At 40.7% G+C, this 18,922-nt stretch overlaps 1 protein-coding gene and 1 pseudogene across 11 annotated transcripts in view; one reads left to right on the top strand and one right to left on the bottom strand.

Moving 5' to 3' along the window:
• The window catches only part of Atrx (ATRX, chromatin remodeler), a 162,786-nt gene that overhangs the window by 124,550 nt on the left and 19,314 nt on the right, over positions 1-18,922 (bottom strand). The window contains exon 1 of one of the 11 annotated variants that reach the window (XM_013354725.2): positions 3,644-3,782. The exons of 9 other annotated variants lie outside the window; for them this stretch is intronic. The gene's annotated coding sequence lies outside the window, so the exon portion shown is untranslated. Of the gene's footprint in view, positions 1-3,643; positions 3,783-18,922 lie in introns of those variants that run through there. One more of the 11 variants, XM_013354723.2, reaches the window with a different exon arrangement.
• On the top strand, positions 9,196-9,308 carry LOC113455557 (annotated as a pseudogene).

Here is an 18,922-nt window from a genome sequence, read left to right as displayed (position 1 = left end):
GGGACGGGGGAGGGAGGGAGGGAGGGAATAAAAGCAAAAGTACTTTCTGCTTCTGGAGCTGCTTTGCTGCCGTACACCCTCACCATCCTAATAAACTGAAAATTCTGAAGCCATGAGCCCAAAGAAACTTTTCAATGAAACGGTCACTAGCATAGAAGTGTTTAAAAAAAAACTCCTAAGGGAAAAAAAAACTCCTAAGGAATGCCCCATCCAAGTATCATAAAAATATTCTTTTCAAGGCTGTCAAGTACTAACTGTGCAAATACAGAAAATAAGGTCCAAGCATCTGTCAATTTTTAATTAGATTTATTACATGTCATGCCCGTGGAGATCAAATAAGGGTCACTGATCCCCTGGAACTGGAGTTCTGGATAGTTGTGAGTCACCATGTGGGTACTGGAACTACAACCTGGGCCCTCTGCAAGAGAAACAAGTGCTCCTAATCACCAAGCCATCACTCCAGGCTGTCTGTAATTTTCAAAAATATATTTACTTTATGTGTAAGCATTCAGTAGCTCATGAAGATCAGAAGAGGCATCAAAAACTTTGGAACTGGAGTTACAAGCTATAAGCTGCATGTGGGTGCTAGAAAGTGAATCTGTGTCCTCTTAACCATCGAGCCATTTCTCCGGCCACACATATGCCCATCTGTAGACTTTATGCTTTAATTTTACTACTAAATAAGGCAAAAGTCCATGCAGATTTTTGCTAAACCACTGAATACCAACCACTGGAAAAACAGCTGTTAAGAGAAAATGATAGCCAGGTGGTGGTGGCAACATGCCTTTAATCCCAGCACTTAGGTGGCAGAGGCAGGAGGATCTCTTTGAGTTTGAGATTGGTCTGTTCTACAAAGGAGATGCCAAAACTATGAAACAGAGAAACTCTGTCTCAAAAAAAAAAAAAAAAACAGTAAGTGCTTGTCTGGTAGAGTTGGTAGTGACAATGTACACATTTAATTACAACACTCCAAGTTTGAGACCAGCCTAGTCTGTAGAGCTAGTTCCAGGGCAATCAAGGCTACAAAGAAATCCGGGCATGGGGGGGATAGTAAATGTTGGAGAACGTTTTAACAAACATGCCAAATTTCAGTAAATTTCAATGTGTATTTTATACATAGTGACCAGATTTAAAAAACAAAAGTCAGGGCTGGTGAGGTGGCTCGGCAGTTAAGTGCACTGACTGCTCTTCAGAGGTCCTGAGTTCAATTCCCAGCAACAACGTGGTGGCTCACAACCATCTATAATAGGATCCGATGCACCCTTCAAGTAAACTGGTGCCTAACCCTCATACATAAAAACACACAAATAAATGGGCTGGAGAGATGGCTCAGTGGTTAAGAGCATTGCCTGCTCTTCCAAAGGTTCTGAGTTCAATTCCCAGCAACCACATGGTGGCTCACAACCACCTGTAATGAGGTCTGGTGCCCTCTTCTGGCCTGCAGACATACACACAGACAGAATATTGTATATATAATAAATAAATAAATATTTAAAAAAAACACACAAATAAAAATTTTTTAACAAAATTTTTTCTAAATGATTTATTTTTATTTTATATGCATTGGTGTTTTTGCCTGCCTGCATGTCTGTGTGAGAGTGTCGGATCCCTTAGAACTGTAACTACAAGACAGTTGTGAGCTGCTGTGTGGATGCTGGGAATTGAATCCTGGTCCTCTGGAAGAAGCCAGTGCTCTTAACCACTGATCCATCTCTCCAGCTCCCTTAAAAAAGAATATTACAGGAAAGTAATACTCAGAGAGACACTTACTTGCAAAATGTAGTAAGAGAATCATAGTTTCCACTTTTAACTACTAATATAGAATCAAGATGTGCAACTCTAATCAAATCCAATCCTATCATGCATCCTTTAGGGAAACTCAAAAGACTTACTAATAAAAGCTAATGAGTAACAGGGCTGGGGATGTAGGTCAGTGTTAGAATGCATGCCTAACACAAGCAAGGCCCCGGGCTCAATCCACTAAGCTCACAAAAATATTTTCTTAAAGAGTAAAAAACAGTTTATTCTAATAGATAATACTCAAAACTAAATACTTTAAAAGACTAAAGATACAGTAAGGCAAGCACACAGCTGTTTAATACAGCATACTGTTTCCAAAATGTGTGTGAGTTTGTTTTATTTTATGGTGATGGTGGTGGTAACCGTCATCACCGTTGGAGACAGAGTTGTATACCCCGGAGTGGTCTCAAACTCAACTGTGTAGGTGAATGCAACCAAGAACCCTGTCCCCACCAACTGAGTTATAGGATTATCACTGGCACTGCCATGCCTACTTTGTTTCCAAATTTTTAATTGTTTTCTATTGTCTTTACTAACACCTTCTTTAAATTCTCAGATTTTTACATTTTTGTTTTATGTATTTCTATTATATACACACAAACACACACAAGTGTTTTGTCTAAAATGTACATGCCTGATGCCCAGAGAAGCCAGAAGGTGTTGGATGCCTAGAACCGGAGTTTTAGATGGTAGTAAGCTGCTATGTGTATGCTGAGAACCAAACTTGGGTCCTTTACAAGAACAGGAAAGGAAGTGCTCTTAACTTGTGAGCCAGCTCTCCAGACTTTTTGATTTTAATATTTATGAATACATAATAAGTCTCTAGCTTTATTTTTCATCCCAAGGCTACTGTGCCTACCACACCATGCAATAAATACAGCGATAACAAGATGAGGTTCTAACAAAAAAAAATCATCTAATTCCTGCACTGGGGATGAAACCCAGCTTATGAAGAGCTTCTGTGTGATGCCCCATGTTCAATCCTCAGCACCACAAAAAGAATAAATTAGAAGCTGATGGTGGTGCACACTTTTAATCCCAGCACTCAGGAGGTAGAGCCAGGCAGATCTCTGTGAGTTCAAGGCCAGCATAAGCTACACAGAGAAGCCCTGTCTTGAAAAACAAAACACAAAACAAAACAAAAAGAACTAGAATCTCTAAGTGTTTGCCTGTATGTATGTCTGCACCAGGTGTGTGCCTAGTACTGGAAGAGAACATAATGGGGCGTTTGGATTCCTTGGAACTGGGCTATGTGCTGCCATTTAGGAACTTTGTATGCTCTGGCTATTTTGAGCTGGAGCTTGACCTTATGTAACACATTAAGCATGGCCTTTGTCACTGAGAACACTCCAACAATGAGTTAATAATAATAAAAATAAAGATTATCTTTTTGCTCTATTATTATCTACTGCTCTATGTAAAATGCTGCTTTATTTTTGGCACTCTTGTTTTGAAATGCTGGTGGAACACTTTTCAGTGCTTAGTCTTTTTTTTTTTTTTTTTTTTTTTTTTTGAGACAGGGTTTCTCTGTAGCTTTGGAGCCTGTCCTGGAACTAGCTCTTGTAGACCAGGTTGGTCTCGAACTCACAGAAATCCGCCTGCCTCTGCCTCCCAAGTGCTGGGATTAAAGGCGTGCGCCACCACCGCCCAGCAAAGTGCTTAGTCTTTTGTGAAGAGTAGGTTCTAATTCATTTGAGGGAGAGTGAAGGGGAAAAACTGGACAAACTGGGAATTATTAGCTTATCTTAAATCTATCAGATCTCAGGTCCAAGGCAAAGAAAGGAACACTCACACACACCACAAAAACCCTAGAGACAAGCAAATACAAAAAGCCATTGTTTACCTGAAACCGGGTATTTTAACAGTCTCTCTCGGACAAGCTGCTGGAAGCCAAGGACCGATTGAGTGAAGAGTTACAAAACTTCAGGCCTGTGGCAGGGCTGGAGATAGCTCAGCAGTCAAGTGTCTTGGCTGTTCTTCCAGAGGACCTGGGTTCAATTCCCAGCAGTCACATGGCAGCTTGAAACTGTAACTCCAGCTCTAGAGAATCTGACACACTCACAAAGACATATATGCAAGCAATGTAAAATAAAAGAACCACTGTAGCCTAAGTCTTATAGAACACCTGTATTTTTACTTCCAGGAACCACCCTCAGGATTTTAGAAAGATCTCACTGGAAATATCTGAAAACTGATCTTTGAGCAAGAACAGGAGAAAGTAACCATATCAAAATATGCCTAGAGAATTATCTACCCTTTTGGAAAAAAGGCAATAAAATAACCCTAGACATTTCTTGCCTTCCTGTGTTACCTTAGTGGATATAAAACTCAGGAAATTATTTTTGAAGGTCAAAACCAGAAATCTGAGCTGGAGAAACCGCTCAGAATTAAGAGCACTGGCTACTCCAAGAGGACTCTCATTTAGTTCCCAGCATCTACATGGCAGCTCACAACAGTCTGTAACTTCAGTCAGTTGCAGGGATCCACTGCCCATGCCTGGCCTCTTCGAGCAACAGGTACACATGGTACATAGACATACTCACAGGCAAAACACCTATACAGATCATTTTTAAAATAATAGATAAAATAAATCAGAAACTGGGGACAGCACTAAAAATCAGAGATTTCAGCTCACACTATAGTCCCAGCATTTCCAAGACAAGAAAGGAGGATTGACAAGCGTTTCAGTCCAGTCTGGGCTACAGAGAGAGATTCTATTTCAAAAGAAACAACAGATTTAATTGTAAAGGACTCCCTAACTCCCTACTATTACATCAAGGAGACTCTAGCATAATAACGGTGAATTAAAACTAAGATACTCCAAGATAAGGCATTGTTTAGGGAAGAATTCACAGGAAAATAAAAAATAGAAAGTTTTTTTTTTTAAAAAAAAAAAAGACAATAGAAGAAGCTTTAAGTCTGGGAATGTGGTACAGTGCTTGCTTAGTGTATACAAGGTTCGGGTTTGCTGCCGAGCAGGAGGTGAAGGAGGAGGAAAAGTGAGATTTAAGCCTGCAGCAAAGGAGGCTGAGTTTGATCACCATTGGTACCCAAAAAAGACAAAATCTCATACTAAAATCCTGAGGGTTACCTCAGTTTCTGTTATTAGATAAAGCATGCCTAGATTCCAATAACAAAAACAAGGCCTCCCACAGGGCAAAAACAAACAAAACCACAGTCAAAAAGAGACAAAAATTAAGTATCAAGACCAACTCAGATCTGATGAAGAATTTGAAATTATCAGACTGAAAATATGAAGTAACTATTACTAAAACAAATACTGTACTGAAGAGTTAACAAAATGCAAGATGAGAAAGGTAATATTAGCAGTACATACAAGAATTTCTAGTCAGGCAGTGGGAGTGAACACCTTTAATCCGAGCACTGGGGAGGCAGAGGCAAGAGATCTCTGAATTCAGGGCCAGCACAGTCTACAGAGAGAGTTCCAGAACAGCTAAGGCTCCACAAAGAAATCCTGTAGCAAAAGACTTAAAAGAACAAACAAAATTTCTGGGCAGAAGCTGTGTGTTGCAAATACGACTGATTAGAACTTCAGTGACTCAGAGGCTGGAATGCTGCAGGTCCAGAGCCTTGTTACAATTTAACTGGCAGTCGGGACTGAAGAGAAGAGATGGCTCAGTGGTTAAGTGCACTGGTTGATCCTCCAGAGGACCCAGGTTCAATTCCTAGCACTTGCACAGTAAATCAAAACTGTCTGCAGATCTAGTGCCCTTACACAGATATATGTTGCAGAATATTATTTTAAGGTATGTTACATTTGTTTATGTTCCAGAACATTTAATGATACAAACATGCTTCATTAAATGAAATTCTCCTGTGGTCAGGAAGCTGCATCAGCAACTTGCTGACAGGAAGTAGTAGGAAGGAGCCCGGTGGAGAAGGGTTTTCAAGGAGGGGCAAGGAGAAGCTTGAGGGCTTCAACAGGAGAAGAGGAGGCCAGCAATTTGCTATTCAGCCTCCCTGAGGAGTAAAATTCCACCTCAAACCTGGTATCTTTAATTCTTTAGAGGGTCAGATATTTAGTAAAGTTCCCTTTTTAGCTTTGAAAGAATCTGTGTCTGAGAAAACAGAATTCCCTCAGGCTGCAGCCCACCAGATAGCGGCAGAGTGGCAGTTGCTGATTCCAACAGCCATGGCTTAAAAGGCAGCAACAATCTTAAAAAGAGGACAACAGACTTATATAAACTGGTGAAATGCTAATGCACACAAAAATAAAAAATCTTTTTTTAAAAACAGAATATCCATCTTGGGCTATGTCTATACACCCCCTAAAGATTCTGTTCCTTGCCCACCTCTGTATGGGACCTACCATCCTGTAATAGACAGAAAATAATAACATTTAGAATGAATGTATTAACAAAACCCTATTCCCCCCTAATCAAAGAACAATGCTAGTTATAAATATATCCTGTAACTCTAAAGCAAGCAATAACAAAAACAATTAAAAGGGCCAGTGAGATAGTTCTGACAGAGGTGCATACCACCAAGCTTAATTACTTAAAGTCAATCTCCAGGACTCGTGGTATCGACAGAGAAAGAACCCCACAAGCTGCTTTATATCTCCACACATGCAGTAAAGCATGTGTACATACATCCTCATGCAAAAATAAATATAATTTAAGTTACTTTTAAAAAGTTCTTTGTGACCAGGCATGGTGGTGCACACCTTTTTTAATCCCAGCACTCAGGAGGTAGAGGCAGGCAGATCTTTGTGAGCTTGAGGCCAGCATGGTCTACAAGAGCTAGTTCCAGGACAGCCAGAACTGTCTGTCACACAGAGAAACCCTGTCTCAAAAAAACAAAAATAAAATGGTGGCTCACGCATGTAATCTCAGCACTTGGGAAGACTAAGGAGGACTGCTGCAAATTCAAGCCCAACCTGGTCCACAGAGAAAGTTCCAAGAGGGCCAAGTCCAGTCAATGAGAGTGTGTCAAAAAAAAAAAAATGTTAGGCCCTGAGGCAGTGGTGCAGGCCTTTAATCCCAGAGGCAGGCGAATCTCTGTGAGTTCAAGGCCAGCTTGGTCGATTGAGTGAGTTCCAGGACACACTCCAAAGCTACACACAAAACCCTGTCTTGAAAAACCAAGCAAACAGGGGCTGGAGAAATGGCTCAGTGGTTTAAGAGCATTGCCTGCTCTTCCAAAGGTCCTGAGTTCAATTCCCAGCAACCACATGGTGGCTCACAACCATCTGTAATGAGGTCTGGTGCCCTCTTCTAACTTACAGATATACACACAGACAGAATATTGTATACATAATAAATAAATAAGTATAAAAAAAAAGAAAAACCAAGCAAACAAATAAATAAATAAGCAGAAAAATGTGAGAGCAACAACAAATGAGTGAAGAACTGACTGAAATTTAATGAAAGGGTATGAATATGTACTTGCCCTACCTATAATTAAAAGAACCATGGACACATGAAAAATAAAAACACTGCTCTAACCAGTACCAGTTCCAATAGGAACAATGTTTGCTCCAGAATACCTGTGAAAATGTCTGGAGACTGCTTACAGTAACAAGTCTGAAGAGTGACGTTTCTTATAATTTATTGGCTTATATATTATTAGTCCTGTGTATGCTTGTGTGGAGGTCAAAGGACAAGTTATGGAATTAGTTCTCTCCTACCTTTACATGGGCTCTAGGAACCGAATTCGGATCACAAAGCTGGCAAAGCAAGTACCTTTACTCACTAAGGCATCTCGTGTCAGCAGAGTTTCTTGGTTTAATACACATATTTTAGTCCTTTTTTTTTTACATTTATTGTATGTATGTGTGTCTCCATGAATGTGGAGATCAGAAGGCAACTTGTAGGGGTTCTCTCCTTCCACCATATCAGTCCTGGGTATGGAACTCAGGTCCTTGAGCTTGGCAACAGGTCTCTTAACCAACTGAGACATCTCTCAGGACTCACCCCCTCATCCCCCTACTCCACACCCCTGCCAGCCAGTTTCTTTCTTTTTTTAATCGGTGCGCATTGGTGATTTCAAGACAAGGTCATACTTAGTTCCCCAGGCTAGACAAGAACTCAAAATCCTCTTGCCACAATTTCAAGAATGCTGAGATTACACTACAGACATGGGTCACCATGCCCAGCACCTATGTTGGTTGTTTCCAGTGCATGTATGATAAACAAAAACACATTAAAAAGCTCAGGGTTCCAGCCTGGTCTACAAGAGCTAGTTCCAGGACAGGCTCCAAAACCACGGAGAAACCCTGTCTCGAAAAACCAAAAAAAAAAAAAAGTTCAGGGTTAGGGACATAAAAACCTTTTCTTTCTCCTTTAAACATCCATCAAAATTCATTTTTACAACAAAAGAGAAAGGTGAAGAGTCAAATGGCAGAAATAAGAAGAGCAAATTGTAATGCAAGGATTAATTTTTCTATAAACTGTCTTGAAATGGGTAACAAGCAATGGTACACTAATGTGATTTACAAAGACCTGGCCATTGCTGGGCTGTGGTGGTGCATGCCTTTAATCCCAGCACTCGGAAGGCAGAGGCAAGCAGATCTCTGTGAGTTCCAGGACACTACAAAACGAGTTCCACGACATGCTTCAAAGCAATACAGAAAAACCCTGTCTCTAAAAACAAAACAAAAAAAAAACAACAACAACAACAAAAAGATCTGGCCATATATTGATTTTTAATGTTTTCTATCATGTTTTATTTTTTTATCCCTCCTATTTCTTCCAACTTACTTTTTCATCTACAAACTGTTACTGTTTCATACCACTGCTTTAGAGAATGTAACTTTAAAAGTTTTACTTCCTACCGGGCGATAGTGGCGCACGCCTTTAATCCCAGCACTAGGGAGGCAGAGGCAGGCGGATCTCTGTGAGTTCGAGGCCAGCCTGGTCTACAAGAGCTAGTTCCAGGACAGGAACCAAAAAGCTACGGAGAAACCCTGTCTCGAAAAATCCAAAAAAAAAAAAAAAGTTTTACTTCCTGGGGCTGGAGAGATGACTCAGCAGTTAAAAGCACTTGGTGCACTTCCAGAGCACCCAGGTTTGGTTCCCAGCACCCCGTGGTGGCTTATAACTATCTGACTCCCATTTCCAGGGATCCAATACCATCTTCTAGCCTCCGTAGGCATCAGGCACACATGTAGTGCAAGACATACATGCAAGCAAAATAGCTATACAGATTTTTTTTTCAAATAAATAAATAAATTATATATACACACACATACAACTTCCTCAAGGCCAGCAAGCTAACTCAATAGCTAAAGGTACATGCCACCAAGCCTGACTATCCCCAGGAATGGCATACTGAAAGGAGAAAACGGACTCCTGCAAGTTGTCCTTTGACCTCCACAAGCACATCGTGAATCACACACACAAACACACAAGTAAATGTAAAAACGTTTCTTCAATGCTCACTCTGGCAGCCATTATATATGCTGAAACTGGAACAATGCAGGGAAGATTAGCATGGCCTAAGCAAAGATGACCCACAATTCCATGAAGTAGTCATTCTCCATTTTTTAAAAGGAAAAAAAAGAAGAGGTGAGATAGGTAAAGGTGCCTGATGCCAAGCCTAACAACCTGAGTTTGTTCCTGGGACCCCAAATGGTAGAAGGAGAATAGACTTCTACAAATTGTCCTCTGACCTCCACACACTCACTGCAGCACACACATGCTCATACACATACACACACATGCTCATACACATACACACACATGCTCATACACGTACACACACATGCTCATACACGTACACACACACAAACACAAAAATACCTGCTGAAAAAATCTGTGTTTAAAAGAAATAGAAAATCCCAGCACTTGAGAGACAGAAACAGGAGGATAGCTAAAAGTTCAAGACAAGCAGGATTACCTGGTGAGCTCCAGACCAGTTGATATGTTGTGAGATCCTATCTAGAAAAAAACAAAAACAGGGCTGGGGGCAAATGCTTACCATTAGAACCTTGCACCAGGCCCTAGGCCCCACCCCTAGCACTGCAGAAAGTCAGGACTGGTGACACCTAACTGTAATGGCAACACAGGAATGTGGAAGGAGGATCCTGAGACTTTCACCTGAGTTTTAGATATGCAATTCTGTCCTAATTGCACATAACCTCTTGGAACGGCTTAAATATATACATCTGAGAAGGCTCGGCATGTGATTCCACCTTTTTTTTTTTTTTGGTTTTGGTTTTGGTTTTGGTATTTCGAGACAGGGTTTCTCTGTGGCTTTGGAGCCTGTCCTGGAACTAGCTCTGTGGACCAGGCTGGTCTCGAACTCAGAGATCCGCCTGCCTCTGCCTCCCAAGTGCTGGGATTAAAGGCGTGCGCCACCAATCGCCCGGCTAATTCCACCATTTCTGTGGCAAGGGGATGCTATCATCTCTGTAGGGCAAACACTTCCCAGTGCAACCTTTCCTGGGAGTGCACCCACAGTCCTGTAAGTAACCCCTCAACTTATGCTCTCGAAGTAAGCCCAATAAACATACTATTTCCCAAGTGAACTCTAGAGGAATGGGACCTGAGGAGGAGAAGTAGACTTGTTTGTCTCCTCTAAGGAAGGAATTTTAGCAATATTTGGGTGGTCAGACTTGCTCAGCAAGCCCACACCCAATGAGTTGAAATCTGGACTCCTTGTTAATTTCCTACTTTAGGCTTAGATTTCTAAGACTTTAAGTTATCTCAAGTCTAATGCTCGCCAACCACACACTTTTTTTTTCAACACTGGGGACTGAAATGTTTTGGCAAACATTCTAGCATTAAGCCACAGCCCTAATCCTTTTTCATCTTACTTTGAGATAGGGTCTAGCTAAATTTCCCAAGCTGGCCTCAAATTTGAGATCCTCATACCACAGCGATCCAAGTCACTGAGGTTACAGGTATAATACCATACCATAGATTTCCCGACAGTTTTCAACATTTCACTATTTCATTATGATTTATGACTCAGGGTCCCATGGCCTTCTACTGCAGTTCAAGGCACAGGCAGCTCAGAGCTCTTGCACAGGGCTCCAGAAGGGCATAAGGATACCCTGCTCCTATTAGCAGCCCTCCTACTGCTATGATGAGCATTTACCTAGCACTGAGCACCAGCATGCAGTATGCTGTTTCAGTGCATTACCTCAGCTTTACATTGTGCCCATTTAACAACTAGTGAAAACCCCAAGGGCCAAGATGCCTCAGCAATGACGGTGTCTGCAGTCAAGTCAAGGTTGTCTTCTCCACCTGTGCATCGTGGCATGTGAACACAAATTTGAATGCTAAATTAGAAAAATGTAAAAGGAGAAAATGAACTGCAGACAGACCAGATAACTTGGGCAAACTGGTTCTGTGTACATTTTTTTATTTTATTTGTAGTGCTGGGATTAAATACACCATCTCCCTCAGATGCTAGACAAATTTTCCACTTCCAAAGTACCTCAGTAATTTTTTTTTCCATTTCAAATTTCTGGTTTGCTTTTAAAAAGAAAAATAGAAACCAAGCAAAACCTCAACAATAGTACTACTATTAGGAAGTGCCTCAGTGGGTTTGTTTTCCTTCACTGAGTGGCTACGATAAAAATGGGGTCCCTTTTTCATGCATTGTAGGTTACTTTTCTGTGTTTGTTTTTTGAGACAAGGTTTCTCTGTGTAACAGCATTGGCTGTCCTGGAACTCACTCTGTAAATAAACCAGGCTGGCCTTAAAGTCAGGGAGATCCACCTGCCTTTGCCTCTCAGATGCTGGGACAGCAGATGTGAGCCACTTTGCCCAGCCAAAAGGGCTTCCTGGAGCAAGGCATGCTAATCACACCTATAGTTTGAGTACTGAGGAGGAGAAAGCAAGAGAATAAGGAGTTCAAAGTCAATCATGGCTACAGAGCAAGGTCGAGGCTAGCCTGGACTACAAAGTCCCTGTCTCCAAAGAATGAGGGAATTCGCTTTCTGGCCTGGTGATAGAAGGCTCAGGCTTCCATCCCTTACACTGCAAGGAAAAGACCCAAACAGACTTTCTGCACTTAGAATTAAATGCAAACTCCTCGCACTGACACTGGTAAATCTGAGAAAGTCAAGGGGTGCCTTCACCCCACATTACCCAAGTCCCTATATGCCCACTATTTCACTGTGTTTCCCTTCACAGCTACTCTTCTAAGTAGTCAGACTAGGGTATGAGTGTATGCATGGGTTTTAAAACAAGGTCTGACTATGCTAACCCCAGCTGCCCTTAAACTCAGATCCTCTTGCCTCAGCCTCCAGAACAGATGGAATTCACATGTGGAGATGTGAATATGGCAAAACTTCTTAAATCTACACATACTGTGTCTCTTTTCCTCACTTCCCAGTCACCCTTCAAACTGTTCCAATTCTAGTTCCCACAGCTATTATACTACTTCAAAGAATGGGCCAGTGAGCCATCTAAGCAGATGAGGGCCTAACTTCAATTGTCAATATCCCACAAGCTACAAGATTACTGCAGATTGTCCTCGGTTCACTGTTCACTGTACATGTGCTGACATGTGACTCCATACACACATAAACACAAAATGAAAAGGTAAATGTATAATGAAAGAAAATGGCCCACAAAGGGAGTGGCACTATTAGGAGGTGTGGCTTTCTTGAAGTAGGTGTGGCTTTGCTAAAGGAAATGTCACTATGGAGGCAGGCTTTGAGGTTTCAGACCACTTCCTGTTGCCTGTAAGTCAAGATGTAAGAACTCTCAGCAACTTCTCTATAAACAAGTCTGCCTCATGCTGCCTTGCTTCCTGCCATGAAGATAACGGACTAAACCTCTGAACTGTGAGTCACCACAATTAAATGTTTTTGTTTATAAGAGTTGCCATGGTCATGTTGTCTCTTCACAGCAACAGAATCCCTAAGACAAAATATAACATTAGAGTTTTAAGAAATAAATACATAGAAATAAATCTAATCAGGTTCAAACTCTGCACGATGAAAACTAATATCATTACTGACAGAAATTAAAGCTAAGTAAATGGAATGATATCACACATTCAAACTGAACTATTTCATTAACAACAATATTCAGGAGAGATGGTGCCATGCACCTTTAATCTCAGCACTTGGGATGCAGAGGCAGGTGTTATTTCTGTGAGTTCCAGGCCAGCCTAGTCTACAAAGCAAACTCCAGGCCAGCCAAGGATACAGTGAGACACTGTCACCACCACCTCACCGAAAAACTCCAACGAAACACTGACTATGAATGAACTCTTGATCTTCTATGAGCGAAGAGCTTGGGTTACAAGCATGTGCAACCAACCCCAGTTAATTAAGTAAATATGTTTTATCTACAGATAAATAATGAAGCCAAAAACATTTTCCAACTAGAGGGCTGAATTACTAACCAAAATATATAGTACAGGTTTTATATTAATGTAGTATGTTGATCTTATATATTAATTTCATGACACTTTCATATATACATATTTTTATCATATTCATCTTCATTACCGTTACTGTTCCCTTTCTGATACCCTTCATCTTCCAACCTAGTCTGTAGCATGAATAATAAAAACCCAGAGAGAAATATTGAGGTTCAAGCTGAAGATCAGAACACCAACAGCCAAGCCACTAAAAATCACTTATCTCTACCAATACTGGGTGGTTACAGACAGAGAGCTGAGCTTCTGTCTCCTCCCATTTTATATTCCCCTTTAGTGTTGGGATTAAAGGCATGACTCCCTAGTACTGGGATTGAGGGTATGAGCCATTACCACCTGGATCTGTTTCTGCATTGTTCTTGTGTAGTCCAGGGTGGCATTTAAACTCACAGAGATCCATCAGCCTCTGTCTCCCAAATCCTGGGATTAAAAGTGTGTGACACCACTGCCTGGCCTCCAGTGGCTTAGTTTTTACCTTATAATCTTCAGGCAAGTTTTATTAAAACATAAATATCACTATATTTCCTCTTTTTGTGTAAAATAAAAAGGCTATAACTAATATAAAAACTATATACAATAAGTACAATAACTACATATATAATTTATACAGTCAATAAATGTATCAACAATTCCTATTCCATTTGCATTTGACAAATTCAGAGAAAATACTCCGTATCTATCCTATCTTGGTAAGTCCAAAGTCTTGTACCTAATTTACTTTCTATCATAACTTGCTTTCTGCGTCAAGAAAACTATAACTATCTAGTCTTCAACTCCACCACAGAACCAAGAAGGAAATAATATCGACTGAGTAAGCAGTAAGTGTGAGCAATCAACTTCCAAAAATTTTGAGAAATGACAAAACAGAGGGCTGCCCCAACAGTCCACCCAAAGTTCCTCTGCAAAATTGGGGCATCCATCTTCAGCCTACAGGACTAGAATACCTGACAGACTTTTCTATGAAGCAGGGTATTTGAAGGACTGGGCCGCCATGTCTGGGCAAGGTTTGGCAGTCACTATCTTTTGTGCCCTGTTTGTCCCACTGGGACAGCATACTGTCAGAAGTTGAGGCAAGAGTACTTTCTAGCCCAGTGGCATACTTTTGCCACAAAAGTAATAAATTCCATATGGAGTTTCTTTGAGTCCCATTCTCTCTGAAGTACATTGGTGCTACCAGGAGCAGACATGCTTCATTGTCATAACAAAAAGAAAAAGAAAAACCCATGTTATCAAAACATCTTAAATGCCATATTATGCAAATCTCTGAAGTGTTTGAAAATGACCTGCCTATTTACTATTATCTCTGTATGACCTTGAAAGCACACCTAATGTGACTACAAGTTCGATTGTAATAAGGGACTAATTACTAACCTGTATTTCCTTATTATAATCTTAAACAGTTGGTAATAATAATTCTCAAGGACTAGAAATTTGCATTACATTACTAAATGAGTTGTATAGGTACAATACCTTGAACAAGAGTAGAAATGTATGTACAGCATGTTCTAACAAAATTAATCTCAAATTTGTATCAATATACAAAATTTGTCTACAATATACAGAAGTCCAAACTAATGTAAAACGTATCAAACCAGAAGTTCAATTTTCCTTTTAGAATTAACTCAGAGACCTTTTCCACATAAGTTATTAATTTTTTACTCAATTTATGTAGTAAAAAGATCCATTCTAAGGGGGCTGGAGAGATGGCTCAGAGGTTAAGAGCATTGTCTGCTCTTCCAAGGGTCCTGAGTTCAATTCCCAGCAACCACATGATGGCTCACAACCATCTGTAATGGGGTCTGGTGCCCTCTTCTGGCCTGCAGGCATACACACAGAATATTGTATACATAATAAATAAATATTTTTTTAAAAAAAGATCCATTCTAAGATAATATCTTCCCTCTACATTAAAATTCCTATAGGGGGAATGTATATGACCAGAATGCAGTTAAGATTCAGATCCACGACTGGGCGGTGCTGGCACACGCCTTTAATCCCAGCACTTGGGAGGCAGAGGCAGGCAGATCTCTGTGAGTTCGAGACCAACCTGGTCTACAAGAGCTAGTTCCAGGACAGGCTCCAAAGCCACAGAGAAACCCTGTCTTGAAAAATAAAAAGATTCAGATCCACACAATCCACATATGCCTTCTGGATTTCTCTTGAATCAAAGTCAATTTTCTCTCAGCTTCAGTTCATAATTCTCTAGGACTATTTAAGTCCTTGTTACCATCTAAGGTTTTATTTAAATTAATCACTTCATCAGGTTTTATCCCAATAGTGGGCCATCAATGGGAAATGTCTCCTAGTAATCTTTGAAAGTCATTAAGAATCTGCAATCTCTCCTAATTTGTACCTTTTGGGGTCTAATTTTTTTGCACACCTATTTTATAGCCTAAATAATTAATAGAATCTCCTCTTTGTACTTTTCAGGAGCAATTTGTAATCCTCAATAAGGCAAAACTTGCTTTACTTGTTCAAACATTCCTTCTAAAGTATCTACATCTGAATCAGATAGCAAAATGTCATTCATGTAACAGAAAACTATACATTCAGGAAATTACTTACATATCATTTCCTGTAAAAAATATTAGCATAGGGTGTGGCTATTATCATACCCTCTGAGAGAACCTTCCATTGATATCTTTTAGCAAGTTAAGAATTATTGTAAGTAGGGTACTGTGAAGGCAAATTTTTCTTTTTCTCATAAAGGTATTGTAATAGTCTGTCCTGTCCCTTTAAGAGACAAGTCCCGCCCACTCTCCCCCCCCACCACTTCACCACCAGGGAGAGCTAGTCTCTCTCCCAAAGAGGCAGCTTCTGCCTCACTCCCTTTTCCCCACTTCTCCCAGCTCTACCTCCTCCTCCTCCTCCTCCTCCTCCTCCTCCTTCTCTCTCTCTCTCTCTCTCTCTCTCTCTCTCTCTCTCTCTCTCTCTCTCTCTCTCTGGTTCTTTCTCTTTCCGCCTCTTTCTGCTCTTTTCCCTTCTCCCCTTTTCCCGTCCCCTCCATAACCCACCTCATAAATAAATATCCAACCTCACTATACATAGCATGCCTATCCATCTGTCTCTCACATTCTGTGGCTGTGGTTCCTCGTGGTCTATCCCTCTCAGTCTCTCACCCACCACACAGCTCCTGGCCTGGTACTTGCTGATCTCAGTTTCTCACCCACCATGTGACTCCCTGCCTAGGCTCCCTGTCTAGGACTCACTGACCCTTCATGGCCATTAGGGGGCTTCCTGCCTGGGGCCCAGCTGCCTCCGTGGCCCACTGTGGTCTCATGTTCATGGACCACTGCTGTCACTCGGGGACCTGTGGCGTTTTACTTTTACTGTAACATGTATAGTGAGTGAGGCCATCCTTTAGGCAATAGAGAAGGCAAAGGAACGCCAGACTGTAGAAGAGTCCATTGGCTGAATCACACCTTATTAACAGCTCTTAGATCTGTTATCATTCTCCATTTTCCAAATTTCTTTTTAACAACAAGTGCAAGATAATTCCAAGAGCTGGTTGATTCTTCAATATGCTGAGCATTTAGTTGTTCCTGTACCAGCTGTTCTAAAACCTGTAGTTTCTCTGTTGTTAAAGGCCATTGCTTACTCCATACAGTTTTGTCTGCCAACGATTTTAGTGGTAAGGGTGTTGGTGCCTTTGGAAGATCAGCAGCTGTTGTACTCTGTTCTTGTATAATCTGAAGGGTCAGTGACTGTTTTTATAAAACCTTCTAACATTTTTTTCCAGAAACATATGTTAATTTATGGTTTGTTTCTAAGACTGGGGAAATGTTAATCCACATATTCCATTGCTATAACAAACCACATCTCCAAAAATTCATTGTTATGTTAGCCACATATGGTTTTAATAGTCTTCTTTGACCTTCTGGCCCTATAATTCGACACATCTCACGCTCTGATTTATCTGAGATAAAGTTCTGATCCCTAAAAACTGAACATTTACATCATGAAGAGTCCAATTTGTATGCCAAGATTCTAATAAAATTATTGTTACATCTGGACCTGTGTCTACCAGACCTTCAATGACAATGTCATTTATTCATATTTTTAATTTTGGTCTTGGGGGCTGGAGAAATGGCTCAGTGGTTAAGAGCCCTGACTGCTCTTCCAGAGGTCTTGAGTTCAATTCCCAGCAACCACATGGTGGCTCATAACCATCTGTAATAAGGTTTGGTGCTCTCTTCTGGCCTGTAGGCATACATGTACACAGAATATTGTATATATAATAAATAAATATTAAAAAAAATTTAATTTTGGTCTTTAGTCATTTATAGAAGTTTGCCAAAATACTCACTTTGTGGTTTCTCCTGAATTTTTTTATTCTCTCATCTATAGCTGTTCTATTATCCAAAGCAGTATGGTTTCTTACAATAGTAGGAATGAAGTTCTTTAATTGTGCTGGGAAGGAGTTCTACTATGGCAGGAAATGAAGTGAACCTGATTTGGCATAGGGGCCTGTGAGAGCACCTTCACAGGGTTTCCTGACAACAAAGGATAACCATGAATATTCCTTGTTGACCTACATTCATTAGTCCAATGCCTGCCTTTGCCACACTTTCTGCATAATCCAGAAGGGAGGGGTGTTCTGAATAGATTATTCTGAGAAAAAACATTTTTTATAGAAATACCCTGTCCATGATCCCTTTTAAGGTGACCTTGTTTGGCATAATTATTACATTTGACAACTCAATTTTTCCTCAAACCTCTGGAAATCACCTCTCCTATCTATGCATCATCATGATCATGAGATTCAATATTAACTGTATCTCAGATCCATTCCTCCAGGTGGTATATATGTGTTGCTTTCATTGGTTGAATAAAGAAACTGCCTTGACCTAGTTGATAGGACAGAACTTAGGTAGACGGAGTAGACAGAACTGAATGCTGGGAAGAAGGGCAGAGTGGCAGATGCCATGGATCTCCTGCCTGAGACGGACGCTGGTTAGAATCTTGCCAGTAAGTCACAGTCATGTGGCGATACACAGATGAACAGAAATAGGTTAAATTAAGATGCAAGAATTAGCCAATAAGAAGTTAGAGCTAATGGGCCAGGTACTGTTTAAATGAATACAGTTTCTGTGTGATTATTTCAGGTGTAAGCTAGCCGGGTGGCTGGGACAGACCAAGAGGGTCCGCTCTCTGTGCAACACCCAGGTGCTGACCTTGCCTTTAAGAGCCCAATTATCCTTTGGCATAGAGAATTGGCATTTTCAAAAGTCCACACACCTTTGAACACCTGATTTTTGACAAAGAAACAAAAAATATCAAATGGAAAAAAGAAAGCATATTTAACAAATGGTGCTGGCATAACTGAATAGCAACATGTAGAAGAATGAAAATAGACCCTTATCTATCACCATGCACAAAACTGAAGTCCAAAGGGATCAACATAAAGCCAGCCACACTGAACCTTATAGAGAAAGTGGGAAGTACACTTGAACACACTGGCACAGGAGACTACTTCCTAAATATAACCCCAGAAGCATAAAACTGAGAGAAACAATAAATGGGACCTCCTGAAACTGAAAAGCTTCTGTAAAACAAAGGACACAATCAACAAGACAAAATGACAGCCTACAGAATGGGAAAAGATCTTCACCACATCAGACAGAGGTCTGATCTCCAAAATATATGAACTCAAGAAATTGGTCATCATCAAGCCGGGCGGTGGTGGCGCACGCCTTTAATCCCAGCACTCGGGAGGCAGAGGCAGGCGGATCTCTGTGAGTTCGAGACCAGCCTGGTC

The sequence above is a fragment of the Microtus ochrogaster genome, unplaced genomic scaffold (genome assembly GCF_000317375.1).
Source record: "Microtus ochrogaster isolate Prairie Vole_2 unplaced genomic scaffold, MicOch1.0 UNK65, whole genome shotgun sequence".
Lineage (NCBI taxonomy): Eukaryota > Metazoa > Chordata > Mammalia > Rodentia > Cricetidae > Microtus > Microtus ochrogaster.
This window is presented reverse-complemented; position numbering and strand designations above follow the sequence as displayed.